Below are 22,472 nucleotides of genomic sequence, written 5' to 3'. Positions count from 1 at the left end.
ATTAACATTCAGAGTTATATAAAGATGGTATAATAACCAGCGGGCCTGTGTCTGATCAAACATGAAGCTATGATGTGAGATAAGCAGATTCATAACACTGTTTATCTCCAGGTCATCACTGCTTTAGAAGAGTGTTGAGAGAGACAATCATTCATCTAGTGGAATTATAGAGCAAAGTTAAGTGATAACATTTGTCTTGTCAGTGATGGGTGAGCACAAACGCATAAGTGCATGCAAACAACTCTCTTTTATGATTTCTTTGTCGAGTTTGTCTTTCGCCTTCTGAGATTTTAATGAAATAAGCAACTGTATTCTGGCATGTGCACAATAAGCTCCCGCAGATGGGTTTTACACATCACATGACAGTGAAAAGAACGCTTGTGTTACAGAATAAGGCAAGATTTCTTCATGAGTGTTTTTGATGTCAACTCTAAGGGTGTAAAATATATTGACCTGACTGAAACTTCAATGCAATGATTACAGGATTTAAAAATCTGTTATAATTGTAAGAATACCCAATGTATTACGTATTCATTTCATATTCAAAATATGAATAGTAACAATAGAAAACATAAATTAAAATAATGATTGGGCCTTTGAATGTCAAATCCGGTGTATTGTTTGTGTTAATGTTCCATTATAGTGTAAATTGTCCCCCCAGTTTTTTTTCCAATGTGTGTTTTTAACATATTTTTGGAAACAATTATGAATCCTGTCAAAATATTCAAATAAAATTGAACCAAATGAACTGAGCATGATTCATCACATAATTTCATAAAGAATCATAATCAAAGTGAGTCATCGTCGGAGCAAATATTTACACCTCAAGTCAGGAGCATACACGATAGATAGATAGATAGATAGATAGATAGATAGATAGATAGATAGATAGATAGATAGATAGATAGATAGATAGATAGATAGATAGATAGATAGATAGATAGATAGATAGACTGTTTGATGGATGGATGGATGATGGATGGATGGATGGATGGATGGATGGACAAACTGAAGGACGGATGGATGGATGGATGGATGGATGGATGGATGGATGGATGGATGGATGGATGGATGGATGGATGGATGGATGGATGGATGGATGGATGGATGGACAAACTGAAGGACGGACGGACGGACAGATGGATGGATGGACAAACTGTTTAATGGATGGATGGACAAACTTTGACGGACGGATGGATGGATGGATTGATGGATGGATAGACAGACAAACTGTTGGATGGATGGATGGATGGATGGATGGATGGATGGATGGATGGATGGATGGATGGATGGATGGATGGACAGACAAACTGATGGATGGATGGATGGATGGATGGATGGATGGACAAACTGTTTGATGGACGGATGTATGGATGGATAGATGGATAGACAGACAAACTGTTGGATGGATGGACAGATGTTTGATGGACGGATGGATGGATGGATGGATGGATGGACAAACTGTTGGATGGATGGATGGATGGACAAACTGTTTGACGGATGGATGGATGGATGGATGGATGGATGGATGGACAAACTGTTTGGATGGATGGATGGACAAACTGTTTGACGGATGGATGGATGGATGGATGGATGGATGGATGGATGGATGGACAAACTGTTTGACGGATGGATGGATGGATGGATGGATGGATGGACAAACTGTTGGATGGATGGATGGATGGACAAACTGTTTGACGGATGGATGGATGGATGGATGGATGGATGGACAAACTGTTTGACGGATGGATGGATGGATGGATGGATGGATGGATAGACGGACAAACTGTTGGATGGATGGATGGATGGATAGACAGACAAACTGTTGGATGGATGGATGGATGGATGGATGGATGGATGGATGGACAGACTGCTTGATGGATGGATGGATGGACAAACTGTTTGATGGATGGATGGATGGATTGATGGATGGATAGACAGACAAACTGTTTGATGGATGGATGGATGGATGGATGGATGGATGGACAAACTGTTGGATGGATGGATGGATGGATGGATAGATGGACAGACTGCTTGATGGATGGATGGATGGATGGACAAACTGTTTGACGGATGGACGGATGGATTGATGGATGGATAGACAGACAAACTGATGGATGGATGGATGGACAAACTGTTGGTTGGATGGATGGATGGATGGATGGATGGATGGATGGATGGATGGATGGATGGATAGACAAACTGTTTGATGGATGGATGGATGGATGGATGGATGGATGGATGGATGGATGGATGGACAAACTGTTAGTTGGATGGATAGATGGATGGATGGATGGATGGATGGATGGATGGATGGATGGATGGACAAACTGTTTGACGGGTGGATGGATGGATGGATGGATGGATGGATGAGTGGGTTTTTGTATAGATAGATAGATCTTGTTCTCCCCTCCCGTTGCCATGTTAACAGCACAGCCCAAACATGTGACAAGAGCCATGAAAACATTGTGTGTGGTGTATCCACATGTGGCTCTGGGCATCTGTGAGTGAGTGAGTGTTATTGGAAGTGCAAATGAAGGACAAGCTATTCACAGAGGTTTCAACATCTCCTGTATGTATGAATGTAGAGTCATTGAGACCTGAGCCATTCACAGTCCACTGATCTCCAGTCCCGCTCAAACCCTCTCAGCTCTTTATGAGTGGTGTATTACACACTTCTATTCACGTCTTTAGAGTTGTATTTTTATACCTCTTACGTGAAATGTCAAAAGTATGGAAATCCCTTTCAGATATTCACAGCATTCTGAGTGGAAACATTTGCCCTTTTTATAAAAAGATAAATGAGAGATTAAGAACAGGATTTGTAATTTTTCTGGAGAAAATTTGGAGTTTGTGCGTGCAAAACTTCCTACTACTGTATGATACTAGAGTGTTATCTTTGTTCATAGAATCTTTTAACATTAGTTAATACACTGTGAACTAACATGAACATGAACATTTTTATTAACTAACATAAAGGTTAATAAATGTTGTAATAATATATTGCTCATTGTTAGTTCATGTTAGTTATCAACTAATGTTAACAAGTGAAACCTTATTATAAAGTGTTACCAAATTATAAAACTGATCCGAGATCAGATAAAAACCATACAGACACTTGTTCATGGGTTTACTCAGATTGCTCCCCTAGCTGCGAACCATCGAAATTTCTGAGTAGTTAGGATGAAACAAACCATTGCCAAGAGTGGTTTCTAGCAACATACACATTCAGTGCCGCTGCGATACTTATGTAATGAGTCAGCTGTATGTTTTCGGGAATTTTACAGCGGCTTCGAACGTGGCTCAACCAATCAGAATCAAGGGCCGGAACTATCCGAACCCACTCTGAACCACTGGTACGAAGCAAAAGTTGTGCAAAGATTTTGAACACGGCCACTAGTAGTAGTAGTTGTTAAGTGATTAGAAAGTCTCTATGATAGTCTGGTCACTAGAAGATCCTCCAATGCATTTCTTTCTACATTATTAAAGAATCATTAATCTACGTATTAAAAAAAATCAAACGTTTGTTTGTTCGTTATATATCTATTACCTTTTAAAAAAAATGTATAGGGGTTATGCACAATCTAACTTCCGTATTCTGTAAAACAGATCAGATTGCTTCCGGTTTAGGTCTTTTGTATGTTCTTCATGAAAAAACTAGCTGTTTTATTCAAGATAACTTAAAAGGAGCATATGAGCATAACTGATGTCCCCTGCAGATTGATATTTAAAAGCTTTTTTCATTTTTCTTTTCTCACTAACGTTTAGATATTTAATAGAATAAAACACCTATAACAATGTAAACTAGGTAGTTTCACAGATTACCGTAAAAGTCCATAGATATGCCATCAGTTCAGACTGCTGTTAACACTTTCTCTGACAAGTGGATGCAATGAGACCAGTTTTTCAGTGTGGTCATGTGACGTTCGACATATACCCTATAGAGTGCCTCAGGGATGACGCATTTTTGTAGTCAAAACCCGGAAGCGAGTTAGCATTTTAGGACTTCCGGTTCCAACGCCGTAAAGTCTATGGGTTTTTTGAATGGGTTTTTGCTAAATCGCCTGAAATAAGGTCTGTGGTTAACAAAGCCTCTAAATACTTTCACGTTTTTGATCTATGACATAAAACACACCAGTTATAACCCACTTGTGATTTTTTAAACTTTTAATGCGTCTTAAAATCGGCAGTTGCTAACAAATTGCTAAAAGGGACTACTTCCTTTGGTGGAGACTTTAGACGTCATCGTGACAAACAGGGCATTTGGACAGCATTTCTCATGAAAAAGTGGATAAGTATTCATACACAGCGCATATATAATCAGTGAGCATGTTTTTAAATAGAGTTGTTTTCTAAATAAAGTTTGAGGAAGCTTGGTGGTGACGACGTTGATCCGCGACCATGGTGTTTTGTAGTCCATTTATAGCCTACTGTTAGCCTTTTATATCTGACGACTTTATTTAGGCTTCAAAATCTATAAATGTTGTGTTAACTTGTAAAGATTATCTAGATAGACAAAACGTGTAAGTGTCATAACCCTTTGTTAAACACAGAGCTTATTTTCTGCGATTTTCCAAAAGTCTATGGGAAAAATTCATAGGCTTTCAATCGAGGGAACCCGTGCGCCGCTAACTTCCGGGTTGGCCTACAAAAACGCATCATCCCTGGGGTACTCTATTCAGTGCATGGTGGAAACAAATTTCCATAGATCGCCTCTCTAGTGGTGAACCACTGAAATTTTTAAAGGTTTCAAAATTAGCTACTGGTTGTTCGGTGGCCGTGTTGCCAAGTCTGCATTTTTTCAGTGGAATTGTGCTACTTTAACACTGTTGCCGTGTGTTGTTTTTCATGTCCGCGGGCTGAAGTGATCCCAAATAACATGACATTTAGCCTCTGGAAGGCAAATTTTTACCATTGGAACCCCACCAAAAATACGGATTTTACCCCCGGGATGCTATTTTTACCGGGGGACCCCCCTGAAACACGATTGGGCTAGCAATTGGGCGGGTTTTGTTATGAAAACCTGGCAACCCTGTTAGGTGGTTAGAAAGTCTCTATGATATTCTGGTGTCTAGAGGATCCTCCAGTGCAATTCTGTGGATTTTTTTCTTAGCTTTAGCAAAAATCATAAGTATGATTGCCACACGATTTGATGTATCATTCATCATATCATTTGTGGCGTAAACATTTCAGGATGAGGAATACTTATGGTTAAACACCCTGAATCCCAAACTATGAGCAATAGTAAAGCTTGACTTAGAAAGCACAAATCTCCAAATTTTGATTATTAAGGCAAAGGAGATTAGAATGTTTTCTGTACAAATTCTAACAAGTGATCTGATAAAATGTATGATATTATCACCGGCAGGGTTAAACTCTTTAGAATCCAGTCTGATTTGCTTTGAATGGCGATTCATTATTTGACAGTGAGATAGAGAAAGGGGTGGTGGAGGAGTTAAGTGTTGGCAGAGTGACGGAGGGAGAGAGTGAGTGAGCGAGAGAGAGAGAGAGATAGTGCTGCCAGTGTCCGTACACCACACACAATCCCACCTCTCTGTCTCTCTCCTCTCTGCCACTTTATCTTCAGCAAGGGCTGCCCACTGGGATAATATTCTGTATCTGTCTTTCACGCACATTAATCAGTCATTCTCTCTCTCTCTTTTCTCTTCCTCATTATTTGACACTTTTTCTCCATCCTCCTTCCTGTCATCTTCCTTCTTCACCTCCCTGTCCTCCTCCTTTATCACTTCCATTCTGCTGCTCACATCATCTCAGCGGCTGGAGAACTCACAGGACGCTGGAGGACAGGTAAGGCTCTGTGTGTGTCTGAGAAGTAAAAGATCATGTGCGGATTTAAATGTTAGACATTTTTGATTGATGATAATCTACAATCTTTTCAGTGAGACTTTGTTTTACTGAATATTTCTCATTTTATTTTGCTCAAAGGCTGCTCATCTATAGCTTCAGTTATGGTTTAGGTATTAAAACTTCATCTTAGACGTTTGTTTTAAGATGCTTTAGGAAAAATTAAAATAGACACAGATTAGAAAAGCATTGTCATGCACAGTTATGAAATTAATGTAGACTGAATAGATCCGATAAGTTGCTCTTGGTAGATTTTGATGAGAAATGTTTGAGTCCATATTGAGATCTCTGACTTTTGATTGCAGATGTTGGTATTTTGGCAAATCGGAGCTGTTTGTGACATTGTTAAGATCTCTTCTGAAACTCTAGAGGAGACATATGTGAGATTAATGTGGTCTCACAGTAAAGACATTAAAAGGTGATGCATGTAATTTTCTGTTTATATTAAAATTGATTTATCTAAAATAAGATGTTAAAAATATTGTTTCTTGTCCCAGGTTAATGTAAAGAAGAACCTAAAGTAGGCAATTTGTAGGTTGCTTTTGTAAACATGTAAACACTGGTGCTTTTCTAAACAGTTTTTTTGAGTGTCGCCTGAGAGTCACTAGTGTACGTTTGTGGGCGGGACTATCTGTTTGAGTGACCTAGGGCAGATGGGGGAGTGTTCATGGAACGTTGTTTGAAAACAGTCATTATTTTGGTAATATAGGTCCCATTGGTTAACATTAGTTAGTGCATTAACTAATAATAAGCAATATATTTGTAACAGTTTTTATTAATCTTTGTTAATAAAAATACAACTGTTCATTGTTCGCTCATGTTAGCTTAGATCCATTAAAATATTAAGAGGCACAACTTTTGATTTTAGTAATTGATTAGTAAATGTTTAAATTAACATTAACTAAGAGTAATAAATGCTTTATAAGTTTTTTATTGTTAGTTTGTGTTACTAATGTAGTTAACTAATGTTAACAAATGGAACCTTGTTACCATTGTGTTATTATTATTTTGATGCCAGTGGCATAGAAATTACATCTGCTCTTATGAAAGTTTCTCAGTGCTGGCTAGGAGAAATAATTGAGAACTGAAGAGATGCTTTTTACATGACTATGCCAGTCACAGGTTGTTTTAAGCAGTCATGAAGTTTGTCTCAAGCTCATCAGACAGTCAATAGACTAATTTAGTGAGCCGATAAAGCCTCAGAGATAAACAGATGTTTCTATACACGTCTGAAGACATTAATGATAATCTATGTGGGCAATGTGACCTTGATGGAAATCCGCCCACGTCTCTTCATGTTGTTTAAATGTTAAACAAAAGTGAAAAGCAGGTGTTTTGGTTGCAGAGTTGGTGCAGGCTACCCAGGACTTCATCCTGAATTGTAAAGAGAACTCATCTGAGCATGAGACATATGGCTGCTGTCTTTTCCTGCCCCACTTTTAATTGAATTTTCCACTAAGGTTGAGGCAGGCAAAGGCTTACCTGTGGTCTTCACAGATGGGCTGCTAATGGCTCTGATTTTCAGTGTCACTTCTCTCAAACAAATTTCTTATCTGCTTTTGTCTCTCTCTCTTTCCAACTTTCTGCCTGGCTGTCCACCTGTCCATCTCTCTATCTATCTACCTACTGTATCTATCTAACACTTTAACTGTTTATATGTCTTTCTAGTATTGATCTGTCAATCAACCAGTCAGTCAATTTCTCTGTCTGTCTATTGAACTGTTTATATATCTGCCTATCAATTTAATTACTTAAAGGCAGAATATGTAATTTTTTTTTTTTGATTCAAAACAAAGGTGTAGCTTGATGACGCCTTGATTTCGCGGAATCATGGGAGGTGTTGTCTTCACTTCTATAGCCGGTGGAAAAGAATCAGGCAGAAATCATGTTCATGGATGAGATTATTAACATTACTGTAGTATGAAGCAGAGCAGGGCGAGTGCTGTGCGAGAAGAAAAGAGGCCTCTGGACCGATTGCTAATGAGAGACGAGCGCGACACACGTCTCGAGAGCAGCAGAACTTTTATTATGCCGCAGTTGCCGCTTCTGTTTCTTCCGGTCAAGTGTATGTGGGGTAAAGCAGCGCTGTTTATCATATTAGATACATTTGTGTGTTGAAAGTTGGTATAGTGCTACTCTGTGCATTCGCTTGGTGGCTCCTGAGACACTTATTGCACACTGCAGTAAGCTTGATCGATATTAGGCATGGTAAAACATGGTACTCGCTGTAAATAAAGAAAAACAAGATTTAAACAATAAGACTTGCTGTGTTGAGCTATATAACATGATTAGGTTTCTGTCGATGAATGTATCCATCCAAACAGTTGCTCACCTCCTCTAATAAAACATGTTATATATTAAAGCGTCTTTGGTGTTTCCATGGTTTCATAGGCAACGAACTGACACAGTCCGTGTCCTGGTTAAAAATTGCTTATTTCTCTGGATTTAAACATTCTTGGAAACATCTGGGATAATGTAAGTACACAAGTCAACAAAATAACATTGTTCTAGTGGTTTTTGGATATTTTAATCCAAAAATCTTACATATTCTGCCTTTAACTACTTATCTATCTATCTATCTGTCTGACTGTCTGACTGCCTGTTCTTCTATCACCCTTTTAACTCCTCAATTTTTTTACATATTGTTCAATTTTTGTCCTATGTCCTTCCTTTTTTTCTCCATGTCTCCCTTTGTGCTCCATTCTGCCTTTGTCACTTCCCTTTCTTTTCACACTGGCTGGAATCTAGCTGTCACATTGACAGATCTATGTTGTGATGGATTTGCATGTGTATCCATCTATACAGCCATAAAATATTTGTGTGCCCATTTTTATGGCTCTGAGGGTCATGAATTTGGAATGGGCCCATCGGTGCTTTGTTCAGCTCCATTGTGAGAGAAAAATGCAGTGTGCATTTGTGACGTGAACATGTGATTCCTGTGTTACAAGTGCACATTAGTGACAGAAGATTGAATGAGTGTGCTGTGGACTGGACTGTGATGTGAATGTTTAAAGCCCATTGCATGATTCATAATTAATGCTATTGTTTCCATTATTTATATGAATGGGTACAGTAGTTGGGGGGACTTATAATCAAGGTTTTGCTGGGGAATTTGTGTTAATTGCATTTATAAAGGGGCAGGCACTCCACCTAACATATGCACACTGGTCTTGACAGTTTAAAAGTGCACTTGAATGTAATTGGAGTTCATTTTTGATCTGAGAGGAAGCATTTATGCTGTTATTGTCCAGAAATGATTTCAATTGTGCTGTTGTATTAAATGTGTTGCCATGTCGTGAACACCTCTGGCTCCTCGCTTGGGTTGTTCCATTCAATAATTAAGGGATATAATTATAATTAAGGTTATATTTAAGAGACTTTTCCAAACAACAGTTCTCCACTGAGAAAAGCATTGATTTAGTCTGGCAAGGAGAGTCAGGTGAAGTTTTGTAAATTCCTATTTGAAATGCATGTATAAAAGAGACTAAAGTGTCTGTGCACGCATGTTTGCGAGAGCGAGCACAACTGTGTGTTGTTTCCTCTCCGCGGAAATCAATCCAAACACAGAGTGCCGGAGCACTCATTGCTATTCACATGCGCGTCTGTCTGTATCATATCTTTAAATCTGCTAATTAACCTCATTACGACGATCAGCCTGCAGGGGATCCAGTGTAAACCAAAGCATACACTCATACACACACATAGATTCGACATAAAAACTCCAAAAACTCAATGCAGACTGCTTCTTCAGTTTAATTATGAAAAACCCATGATTGAATAATTAATACTGTTGGGTCGCCCTCAGCATCTCACTAAGTAGAGGCCAAGTGGTCACTGTGGTGCAGATAGACATGCTCTAAATAATCCAAGCAGACACAGACCTCTGTAAACTGTCGCCTGCCAAAAACATGACCCGTGCAACTAAGATTATACCCTTCACCACACAAAGCCTTCTGTAGGTTTACACCGACCCTGAATGTGGAACATTACCAAAACATCAGAAAATCACAAAATCTGGTCTAGCAAACCTGTTTGTATTTTGCAGGGCACAGTGATGGTGGGCTTCCAGCTTAGGCGGCTTTGTGCACAATTAATGACAAAAAATTGATTTTATTCGAAAACAGGCTTGACTGATATGGATCAGAACAGTCAGTTAGACCACCTAAGTGTGAACTATTCCAAACAAACTTGGGTGCGGTTCGACAAAAATATGAGCGTAACACGGATCAAAGACATCTAAATGAACCAAAAACAGGATGTGATGGCACCAGATGCGACCCTAAAAAGGACGGACTGCTGAAGCATACTTGTTTTTTTCTCGTCATAGGAGCTACGTTGCCCATTACAGTTCGGTGCAGGTGTCAGAAATGCATCTCCTTGCAGCAGATCTTCGTTTGTGTGCAACGGAAGAAGAGGGTTGTGCCAATGGACTATATCATCGTCCATCATGATGGCTGACCGACAATTAAAAATAATTGGAAATGGAAATATATAACGTTATTTTTTATTATTTTTTTTATTTCAAATGAGTTTAATGCATAGGCTTATTATAGCTCAATCAGCTGGATGTTGTCTTTCGATGGCCTTTTAATATGTTTATCATATAAAAATAATTACTATGACGTTTATTTTCTAATATGACAATGTAAATGAAACACCAAGTTCAACAATATTTTAATAGATACAACAAAACAAGGTGCATATCGTAAAAAAACTAGCTTGCAAAAAAAAAAAAAAATGCGGTTTGGGAGTCGGGCATTTTAGCAGGTTATCAACTACCACATATATGTTGCACAACTTTTAAACACTATCTCGCTTCTGTTATAGGGACAATCCATCGTCTTGGAAAATTACTTGCTAGTGTTCAGTTTTTTTACTAGTGTGAAAAGTATCTGGGTTATAAGTTAAACACATAGGTATTGCTGACATGAAATCGTCTCAGGTTACGTATGTAACCATGGTTCCCTGAGAACAGGGAACGAGACTCTGCGCTGACTGCGCTATGGGGAACGTCCTCCGTGACCCGTGCTCGAAATGCCAAAAATCACCACACTCCAATCCCAGCCTATACAAACGGCGCTAACCGTGACGTATAAAGGGAGCGCCTGAGGAAACAGCCGACATCTTCTTGTCTTTGAGCGACTGTAGCAGGCATCCCGCAGTATGGCATGAAAGCGCAGAGTCTCGTTCCCTGTTCTCAGGGAACCATGGTTACATACGTAACCTGAGACGTTCCCTTTCGAAAGGGAACTCCACTCTGCGCTGACTGCGCTATGGGGAACGATATACCCACGCCGCCATGCTAGAGGAGAATGCCAGTCCAAATGTCTGGACACACATCCGGCAGTTCCAGGGAAAAACCGGGGGCAGAACTCCAAGGCTGTCAGTGACAGCATTCCCTACGGCCAACAGCCCAACCACGGTGTGTGGTGATTTTTGGCATTTCGAGCACGGGTCACGGAGGACGTTCCCCATAGCGCAGTCAGCGCAGAGTGGAGTTCCCTTTCGAAAGGGAACTTAGCAATACATTAAAGTATGATAAAGAGGTGCAGTCTTTAATATGTTTAATGTTAGTAGAGATGAAAATAGTTAGAGGTTATTGTACAGATTCAATTCATAGGGACTCCTTTGGTTAAAATGATCCATGCTGAATTGGTCTGGTCTGACTCAGTTACCACTGATTGGGTGAAAACCATTCAAACCTACTGGCTGTGGAAATCATGGGCGTGACTCATTAAACTGTAAGCCAAACGGCGTAAAAGACGTGCGCTCTGTTTTTTTACGGCGTCATATGGCAAGATGGACTGCGTAAAAAGCGGCGCTTTTTACAGTGCTTTTTACTCATTAAATTATGAGAAAAAAGTCGTTAAATTACGAGAAAAAGTAATTAAATTATGAGAACAAATTCGTAATTTAATGACCTTTTTCTCGTAGTTTAATAAGTTTATTCTCAACATTTTATCTCAACCTTTTTCTCGAAATTTAACAAGTTTTTTCTCGTGATTTAACGAGTTCATTCTCAACATTTTATTTCGACTTTTTTCTCTAAATTTAACAAGTTTTTTCTCGAAATTTAACAACTTTAATCTCGAGATGGTTTTATTTTTTTATTATAGCTTGGCCCTAATCCTCTTCCGTACATACCAGAGTTTGATTGCTCCCCCTTTGGTCTCTGTTCACACTATATTATTTGGGTCTGAACCACGGTATGCTTGCATCATCAAGAAGGTGTCAAAATGGAAAGAGTTTTTTTTAACCTTTGGTTTTGTTACAAATGTGCCACACGAGTCCTGAAAAGTGAGCCAAAGCATCCCGATCACCCCCAGGTGGCTGGATGTAGTATAGGTCAAAAATCCTGCCCTCTCCAAGTAATGTAATGGGACGTGAGACAAACGAAACAATCAAATTACACGTCAAAATGTTTTTCCCAACAATGGTTTCTGTCATTTTAGGCAGTTTTTATCACGCTGATGTTAGTTGTGTTCGTTCTTTAAATAAGTTTGGTTTTTGTTAGTTATTTGATGCTATAAAAACACGGGTTTTGACGTCATGATTGACAGCTGAGTTTGACAGCTTCTTTGAGCGAAGTAGTCACTGAAGCAGCAACAGACAGGATCTTCAGGAGGAGATTGGCTTTAACTTTAATTTCTACATTTCCAGAACTTTATTTCACACCAACATAATGAGTTGTTCTGAAGTAAACTGTATTAATCGATTCTGTGGGTGGGAACTTGATATTGCAGCTCCACTTCACGCTCACTACTGCGCAGACTCGGGCTCCAAGTTCCCTACTGCGGAGACTCGAGACTCAATAGGTGCGTTCCATTCGACCGTAAGTGGACTGCGAAGTGGACTTCACACGGTATTTCGCCATCTTAAAGGGATAGTTCACCCAAAAATGAAAATTTGATGTTTATCTGCTTACCCCCAGTGCATCCAAGATGTAGATGACTTTTTTTCTTCAGCCGAACGCAAATTATGATTTTTAACTGCAACCGCTGCTGTCTGTCAGTCAAATAATAGCAGTGATTGGGAACTTGAACAATAAGAGTCGAAAAAACCTCCATAGACAAATCCAAACTAAACCCTGCGGCACGTGACGACACATTAATGTCCTAAGACACGAAACGATCGGTTTGTGCGAGAAACCGAACAATATTTATATAATTTTTTACCTCTAATACACCACTATGTCCAACTTCGTTCAACTTCCGGTTAGTGAGGTCTGATCGCGCTCTGACAACGGAAGTGATGTCTCGCGCTCATTGAAGTATATGGACGAGACATCACTTCCGTCATCACAACGCGTTTTATGACCTCACTAACACGAAGCTGAACGAAGTTGGACATAGTGGTGTATTAGAGGTAAAAATTATATAAATACTGTTCGGTTTCTCGCACAAACCGATCGTTTCGTGTCTTAGGACATTAATGTGTCGTCACGAGCCGCAGGTTTTAATTTTGATTTGTCTAAGCAAGTTTTATTTACTGTTATAGTTGAAGTTCCCATCTACTGCTATTATTTGACTGACAGACGGCAGCGGTTGCAGTTAAAAATCATAATTTGCGTTCGACTGAAGAAAAAAAGTCACCTACATCTTGGATGCACTGGGGGTAAGCAGATAAACATCAAATTTTCATTTTTGGGTGAACTATCCCTTTAAGTGAAATTCCATTCCGAAGGGAGCGAACATGTTCCGTTCGAAGGGCACTGCGAACGGCATAGGGAATAAGGGAACATCGATACATCACTTCACAGGAAGTAGAGAGGTAAAATTACCCAACTGTCATTGCGCACCACGTCACCATTCAAAACTACGACGAAGCAGAGCCGTTGAAAGAGTTTAACGGCTCTCTGGTTTTGAGTATTTATACATTTTATACGAACGAAAGTATGAATGGTTATGGCGATGAGTGTTACATTTGTATATTTTATTGTATGAATAGGCATGACAAAGTAAAAGTGTTGAAAAGCAGCTAAGGCTCTATCATTTATTTTATTTTATTTAATGTTACCTCAGGAGTGTTTATGCGGCTGCGCGTGGAAAAGAAAGCGCATGAGACCATGGATTAAGAATACATATAGTTAACCAAATGAGAATTTATTTTCATTTGGCATTACAGTTTCAGCTTCAAATCTGTTAAAAGTCGATTTTAAATTCGAAAGTAAATTAAAATATCTATTTATTTATTTATGTCATCAATCTCCGCGACACTGTCGACTTTCTTTGATGACGTTTGCAGGGTGTTCCAAATGAACGATTATTGTCAGCGTAGTCCACTTCAACTGATATACCGTGCTCAGGGAGTAGGGAGCAGTGAACACTGCGTAGGGACCCTGTCGAATGGAACACAGCTAATATGTCAGTGTCATATTGGCACACTGGCAGCTTCACTTACCAAAGTGGAAGAGAGTGAAGGTGTGTCGTCCATCTTTTTTACAGTCTATGTTTTGTTTCCAAAGCGTCAGCATGTAACTGCCGCAAATGCACTGCAAATTTTCTGAAGAACACAGGAGTCCATTTCTGCTGAAGGCAAGCAGAAATTAGATATACATTCTGCGTCCAGTGCATCAGTCACGCCTGTCAGGAAAGTGAGTGAGAACACACACAAACTCACAGTTTTCAAATCCTACGTTATCAATAGCAGTTGGGTGATTCTCTGAATTGGGTGCCCTTCAAGTCCCCCAAACTTACTTCAAAGATTTTCAATTGAAGGAAATCACAAAATGCATTTTAACGCTGTAAATTAATAGAACCAGGTGCCTTTGCATTATAATGCAACACAATTGCTTTTTTAAAATTTAAATTTAAAGATAATGGGTTGCCTAAGTAGTAGACAACAAGCATGTTTGCATGTCCTCACTAACCATCATTACTTTTTCATCGAATATCAAACAAATAAAAAGTGCAATTAATACCAAAACGTTGCTGCTAATATAATCATATGTTGGTCTACTTTAACTAAAATATAAATATATATATAAAAATGCATTAATTATATATGAAATTGCAATATTTATACACGTCCTCCAGTTTGTTTTCAACCCCGTCACGCCATACTATTTACCCCCCTATAAAAATAATGGATCAATCCCTGTGGCATCACATCCAGGAAGTGACATCACACAAGTCTCTTGAAGAACATGCTGCAAAGAAAGGCAAGTGTCAGTATCTTTTCTTACCTATATTTCATGTTTTTTACTGTCAGATTTAGATTGTCAGGGTCAACATTTCAACTCTGTTGTATAACTAAATGATAGTAAACAACGGTTTAAGATGAAATAAATAATAGTTTTGCAAAACATTACAATTTTATGATGTCCTAAATGCCATGTGGTGCTACTGTCTTAGCTAAGTATGGAGTTAGAGCTACTGTTAGCCAAAAACTTCAACCCCGTCACATTCAACCCCGTCACATTTTTTATTATAACAGGGTTGAATCGTTGTGACAGGGTTGAATGTTTGACACTTCTTAGTAGATTATTCAATTGTAGACTTGTTGTATTGTGATGTGAACTATCAGAAATAATCGATTATGGTATTTTATGTTCAATATTTTCAGACATCCCAATGGCAAAAACAGCAGCAGAGGCAAAGACAGTACAGAGCAAGAAGGGATGCAGACCCAGAGAGAAGGGAAAATTATCTCAGGAGTGAGCGTGAAAGGTGGAAAAGGGACACAGAGGCAGGGAAAAAGAAAAAAATAAGCAATCTGGGTGACAGAGCTAAACGACATAAGCGAAAGATGTGGAGGGATGCTAAAAAAAGACAGAAGAACAGGGAAGCTTTGAGGAATAGCGACACCCCTCCACAAAGTCCTGATAATCAAAATGCAGAGCAACCTAGATCTGGGTCCTCGAGGTCAGTTGTAATGAGTTAATTTAGATTAGATGAAGTTGAGTGTAAGTTAGTGTGTGTTAGAGAGAGTAAGTGTATACTGTTTCTGTAAGTGTATTTAGGGGTTTGTCCATGTGAGATTTTAAATGTTGGCTGCAGTTTGGTAATTATTTATTTTAATAATTTAATTTAATAATAATTATTATTTATTATTATTTATTTATTATTTATTTATAATAAATAATAAAAAAAAAATTTGATTCAGGCAACATTTGGAGGGAAAGAAACAATCCCGAAGAGCAAGATACAAACTGCACAAAGAGATAGCACAACTCCAACATGCACTCACAAAGGAGAGGAAACTTAAAGAAAAGTACAAAAAGAGGCTCCAGCGATCAGTAAAACAAAATGAATCTCCAAGATCCAAAGTCCGTGAACTGGTTAAGAACTGTCCTGTGAACAATAGGATCAGAAAAACATTACTACTTCATGAAGCACTCATTTCTGACATCAAGAGAAAATACCAGAATGCCAGAAATGAAAGAGATAAGCAAATCTTAGCCAAGGTTACTGTGGGAAAGATTGTCAAAAAGTATAGGCTGCAGAGATGGTCAGAACAGGCGTTGGGGTTTTCAAAGAAACGCAGAAACCTTTTGAAGAGCAAAAGCCTGACCAGTTTTACCAGAAAGACTGTCAACAGGTTTGCAGATACATCTATTCAGAAGAACATAAAGAGCTTCTTTAACAGAGATGATGTCAGCAGGATAACTACAGGAAGAAAACAAACCATTACTAGAAACAAAGTAAAGATGCAAAAAAGGTTTCTTGGAGACACAATGAGAAACCTCCACAGAAAATTTCTAGCAGAGAATAATGTGAGGATCTCATACTCTTCATTTTGCCGCCTACGTCCCTTTTGGGTTGTGCACCCCTCTTTGTCTGATCGTGAGACATGCCAGTGCAAACTGCATGAAAATTTAAGCTTTCTAGCAGAAAAGCTTAATCAGCTGAAGTTGATTGAGACCTCAGATCTTGAGAGACTTACTAAAATTGTGTCCTGTGATACCACTCGCAAGGATTGTATGTATGGGGAGTGTGAGAACTGTAAAGATAAAACAGTTCCCCTCTCCAGTATGTACGACAGTGTAAAAAAAGTGTCCTATACTCAGTGGGGGACAGAAGAGAAGGCAAAAATGGATGATCAGGAGGGGCCAAAAGTAAAGATATCTGTTAAACAAATTGTTGAGGGAACCCAGGAGCAACTTGCTGAGCAGTTCCACACACACCTGAGCAAGTTCAAGAAGCATTCATTCAATATTAGGCAACAGTATGCCTACTACCGTGAGCTGAGAAAGAGCATGGCCACTGATGAATGTCTAATTCACATTGATTTTTCGGAGAACTTCACCTGCAAGTACAGTTCTGAAATACAAGCAGTGCACTTTGGATCATCTCATCAACAGGCGACACTACACACAGGGATTCTTTGTGTGGGCGGTAGCCAAGAACTGACCTGCTTCAGCACAATATCTCCATCAAAGCACAAAAGCCCAGCAGCTATTTGGGAGCATCTGAACCCTGTATTGGATTATGTGCAGACAACACACCCAGAGGTTTCTGCGATACACTTTTTTAGTGATGGGCCTTGTACCCAGTATAAGCAGAAGGGCAATTTTTTCCTTTTTTAGCACTGAGCTGGAGAAAAGAGGCATTAAGGCAGGGACATGGAATTTTTTTGAGGCCAGCCATGGCAAAGGAGCACCCGATGGTGTTGGAGCAGCCTTGAAGAGGACTGCTGACATGCTAATAAGCCATGGCCGGGACATTCAAGATGCACATGAGCTCTTCAAGGCCCTTTTGGAGACCAACACATCGATCAAGTTGTTCTTTGTCAATGGTGATACTATTGAGCAGGCTCTTGAGAGGATGCCATCAAACCTACCAGCAGTCCCAGCAACCATGCGGCTACATCAGGTGGTAACTCTTGCTCCAGGAGAGATACTGTCTCGTGATGTCAGCTGTATGTGCTCGACCAGATGCAGTTACAATGCGAGTGTTGGAACACAAATCATTTCAGCTTTGTTAAGAAGGTGCCAGATGCTGTGTCACAGAGGCAGTCACGAATCCATTGGGAAGACCCAGAGGTGCTAGGGCAGTGGTGTGTGCTCACATATGATAAAGATTTGTTCCCAGGAATAATACTTGCGATGGATGAAACGCATGTGCAAGTAAAATGCATGCACCGTGTCGGGCCAAACAGGTTCTTTTGGCCTGCTCGTGAGGATGTGCTTTGGTATGTTTTTGATGATGTGCTTGAGCTCATCCCACCTCCTAAGCCAGTGACAACACGGCACATGGAAATTCAAAAAGATGTTTGGGCCAGGCTTTCTGAATAAAGAATGAATTAATGGACATGTTACAGTCCTGTTTTCAAAGTTCAATGTTAAGCACTAAAAACAAGTTTTAATCAAAATGAGATCCCAGCAAGGTAGTTTTCCATAGTCTATGTTGTTTTTATAAGAGATTTTTTGGACCAAATGGAAAGATCGATTGATGTTTGTGATTAATTAATGCTTTTGATTTAATGTTAAATACTTACTAAAATGTTTGTTAGTTTTTGCCAACTTTAATAAAATAAAATGTTATTGAATGTGATATCATTCATTTTACAGGTAAGAAATCCATACTTTATTGAAATAATGATCATCACTTCAACCCTGTTATCATTTTCAACCCCGTTATGCTGAGTTCAACCCTGTTATTTGATAGTTTTTATTAATATTTTCGTGATAAGAAGACAAATTAGGTCAATGTTTGTTTTGCTGTGTGCAGAACTTACAGGACAGTCTGAAAAAATACGAAAGCCTGATTAAATCCTAATGTTAATGCATATTTTGTGATAAGATATGAAGACCAATGTTAGATACAGTTTTCATGACCTGATTTGGTATTCAAATGGTGAGTATTTAAAAATAAAATTCTACATGCAATAAATGATATCAAACAAGGGACATCTCATTGAAAAGATTCTACAAGAATTTACTTGAAAATCTTTTTAAATCATATTTAAACAGGGTCCAAGTTGTCTGTGACGGGGTTGAACTCCAAAACAACTTTCAGTAAGAAAAAACACTCAATATCAATTAGAATTTCATGCCTGAGGTGGGAAAATGTTTTTTCTTAAAGGTTGTACTAATCCACTATCACATGAAATGATCAGAAATATAACTATTTAAGGTATATATATAAAAAAAGTTATGACCCAAAAGGCACCCATCTCAGAGAATCACTCAGTTCACTTCCGCGAATACTGTTCATATCAGCAGCAAACCGAATGGGAGTTCACATGAATCAACCCCTCCACCCTTTTTAGGTGGATTCGGGTACGGTTCGCTGGTGCGAGTTCGGAAGACAGCGTCAACATCATTCACACAAACCGAACTCAATCACCCCCAGGTGCGCACCAAATGTACTAGTGTGAAAGCACCCTAAGATAGATTTTGAAGAATAGTGGTGATAGTTGCAAGCTTTCTGGGCATAATTTTGTTCCTCATTACTGTGGTTACAAATGCATTTCTGAAGAACAATGAAAAAGGCAATGTTCTTGCAGTGTTTTGCTAGCAGTGGTTGTGGTTTTGATTCTCAGGGAACCTGGATACTGATAAAAGAATATCTTGAATGTGCTACCACTTTCATTACAGGTACAAGCTTCAAGTGAGAAAGTATGACAGATGTGTTAAAAAATAAATCCATGTTTGCTGTAAAGACAAGTTATACAAAGTGCAGTCAGGGGACTGAAGCTCATGGGTGAGTGTTATGGTAGTTTGTGCTTCTCCAGTCTCTTGGTTTATTTGATCACTGATTGATTTTCTGCACACTTGAAGGTTCCTGGTATCAGGCATTGTATAAGAGTGTCTCAGCATAATAAATTGTTGGTGAGTTAGAATGATTTACAGTAGACACGTCTAAAGCAGTGCAGTATATTTGACATTTCCGGTAGCTTCAGTTGATAGTTGATTCAGTTCCTCACTATAAAAAGAATATTGTTAAATTTGCAGTAAAAAAGAAGAAGCTGTGGTTGCCATAAATTCACGGTAAAAATATGGCGACAGTGTTTCAGCTATTACAGGATGGCATAATGGTGTCTATATATTTTACAGCTTATAACAACGTATTTCGTTAAGTGATATACTTTTAAAGAGTTAGTTCACCCAAAAATGAAAATTCTGTCTTTAATTACTCACTCTCATGTCATTCCACACCCGTAAGACCTTTGTTCATCTTCAGAACACAAATTAAGATATTTTTGATAAAATCCGATGGCTTGTGAGGCCTGCATTGGACTTTCAAATGCCCAGAAAGGTACTAAAAACATATTTAAAACAGTTCATGTGACTACAGTGGTTCAACCTTAATTTTATGAAGCGATGAGAATACTTTTTGTGCGCCAAAAAAAAAAAAGACTTTATACAACAATATCTAGCACTCATCACTGAACTAAACACTGCTTCAGGAAGCTTTGGGTTCGAAGCTTTACAAATCTTTTGTTTCGAATCAGTGGTTCGGAGCGTGTATCAAATGATCTTAAAACTGCCAAAGTCATGTGATTTTAGTAAACGAGTCTTCGTTACATCGTAAGTGTTTCGAAATTTCAATGGTTCACGTGACTTTGGCAGTGCTCTGAAGAACCACTGATACTATTAAAGGGTGAACTAACCATTTAATATACCAATCTGCTTGAATTGATAAATCAGTTCAACAGATTCCTTCTGGGAATGTCCTTTTACTTCTTTTCACTTTAAATTATGTTAATTCATAGTTTATACTTGCAAAAAACACAAATTTGACAGTATTTTACAGTAAAATTACATATAATGTGATTTTAAACACCTGTTTTTCACCGTACATAACTTAACTGTTCACCTTTAACAGGTTTTTATTGTAGCATTTTTATAGTTTTTTACAGTGTAGGATGCACTGATAAATTTATCCACTTTTAAGGGATTTTTTCAAAAGAAAAGTTTTTTATTGAAACGCATAGACTCAGGGATGTGACTCTAAAATACAATAATTAGATAATTACTTTTTGGAAGCTGTGAAAGTAATGTGTTACACTATAATGTGCAGAAATTGTACCTTTTAGCGACATATTATCACCTTAAGGTGTTTTTTAATATTAAAAGTCTTTTTTTTTTGCTACTTGCAATAATAGACAGTTTACTTAATTATAATGGAAGCAATTTTGTTGCATCCATGCAGACAGGTACCATATGCACCTTTTAGGGGTAGATAAGGTACAGAAGGGTACCTTTCAGGGTACACCAGTGAAAAATGGTTGTACCCCTCAAGGTAAAATTTTTGCACAATATTTTGTTCTTTTATTTGAGACATGCCACTCAAAAGTTGTCTTTTTTTATCATTCTAATTGAATCTTACAAACCAGACACCAGGATCCATCTGTTTGATCTCAGAGCTGTGGATCTTCCAATGGAGAGGTCCAGGACTTTGTGAAACTTGTGAAGTTTTGCTAGAGTCTGAAAACTTCAGAGATGATCCTGCAGTGATGCTACAGAGACATTACAGGGCTGACAGCAGCTGGTCATGTCTGGCCCTTCAAAGTGTCTGAAGTTTGGCAGAGATTGAGTGTCCACACCGGCACTGAGGACTTTTAGAAGCAACCTAGTGACTTCAGACAACCCAATGTATGTCAATGGGAGACGTAATCAGAGACGTTATAAAAAAGGGTGAATTTTAACACCAGAGTTAAATGTTTTAAATGAGACGGCATTCCAAAGCTGGCTGTTAAAGGGTTAGTTCACCTAAAAATGAAATTTATTTCATTTATTACTCACCCTCATGTCGTTCTACACCCGTAAGACCTTCATTCATCTTCGAAACACAAGTTAAGATATTTTTTATAAAATCTGATGGCTCAGTGAGGTCTCTATTGCCAGCAATGTCACAACTTCTCAAGATCGAGAAAGCTACTCATAATATATTTAAAACAGTTCATGAGTACAGTGATCCAACCTTAATATTATAAAGCGACAAGAATACTTTTTGTGCGCCAATAAAAATGTGATGGCCGATTTCAAAACACTGCTTCAAAGCTTAACTAATATTTTGTTTCGAATCAGTTGTTCGGAGTGCCAAAGTCACATGATTTCAGCAGTTTGATACACGACCCGATTCACTGATTCAAAACAAAAGATTCATAAAGCTTTGAGATTTCATCAAAAAAGTATGATTTCATCAAAAATATCTTAATTTCAGCAGTCAAGGCAAGGCAATTGTATTTGTATAGCACATTTCATACACAATGGTAATTCAAAGTGCTCTACATAAAAAATAATAATAAAAAAGTCACATGAAAAAGTCACAGTCACATGATTTCAACAGTTCAGCAGTTTGATACATGACCCGAATCACTGATTCGAAACAAAAGATTCATAAAGCTTTGAGATTTCATCAAAAAAGAGTTGGATTTCATCAAAAAATATCTTAATTCAACAATATCTAGTGATGGCCGATTTCAAAACACTGCTTCAAAGCTTTACGAATCAGTTGTTCCGAGTGCCAAAGTCACATGATTTCAGCAGTTTGATACACGACCCGATTCACTGAGTCGAAACAAAAGATTCATAAAGCTTTGAGATTTCATCAAAAAAGAGTTGGATTTCATCAAAAATATCTTAATTTCAGCAGTCACATGATTTCAACAGTTTAGCAGTTTGATACACGACCTGAATCACTGATTCGAAACAAAAG

The 22,472-nt window shown here is 38.4% G+C and overlaps 1 protein-coding gene across 1 annotated transcript in view; it reads left to right on the top strand.

Annotated features, from left to right (window-relative positions):
• The window catches only part of thsd7bb (thrombospondin, type I, domain containing 7Bb), a 98,485-nt gene that overhangs the window by 981 nt on the left and 75,032 nt on the right, over nt 1–22,472 (top strand). The window lies entirely within an intron of this gene.

The sequence above is a fragment of the Chanodichthys erythropterus genome, chromosome 6, assembly GCF_024489055.1.
Source record: "Chanodichthys erythropterus isolate Z2021 chromosome 6, ASM2448905v1, whole genome shotgun sequence".
Classification (NCBI taxonomy): domain Eukaryota; kingdom Metazoa; phylum Chordata; class Actinopteri; order Cypriniformes; family Xenocyprididae; genus Chanodichthys; species Chanodichthys erythropterus.
This window is presented reverse-complemented; position numbering and strand designations above follow the sequence as displayed.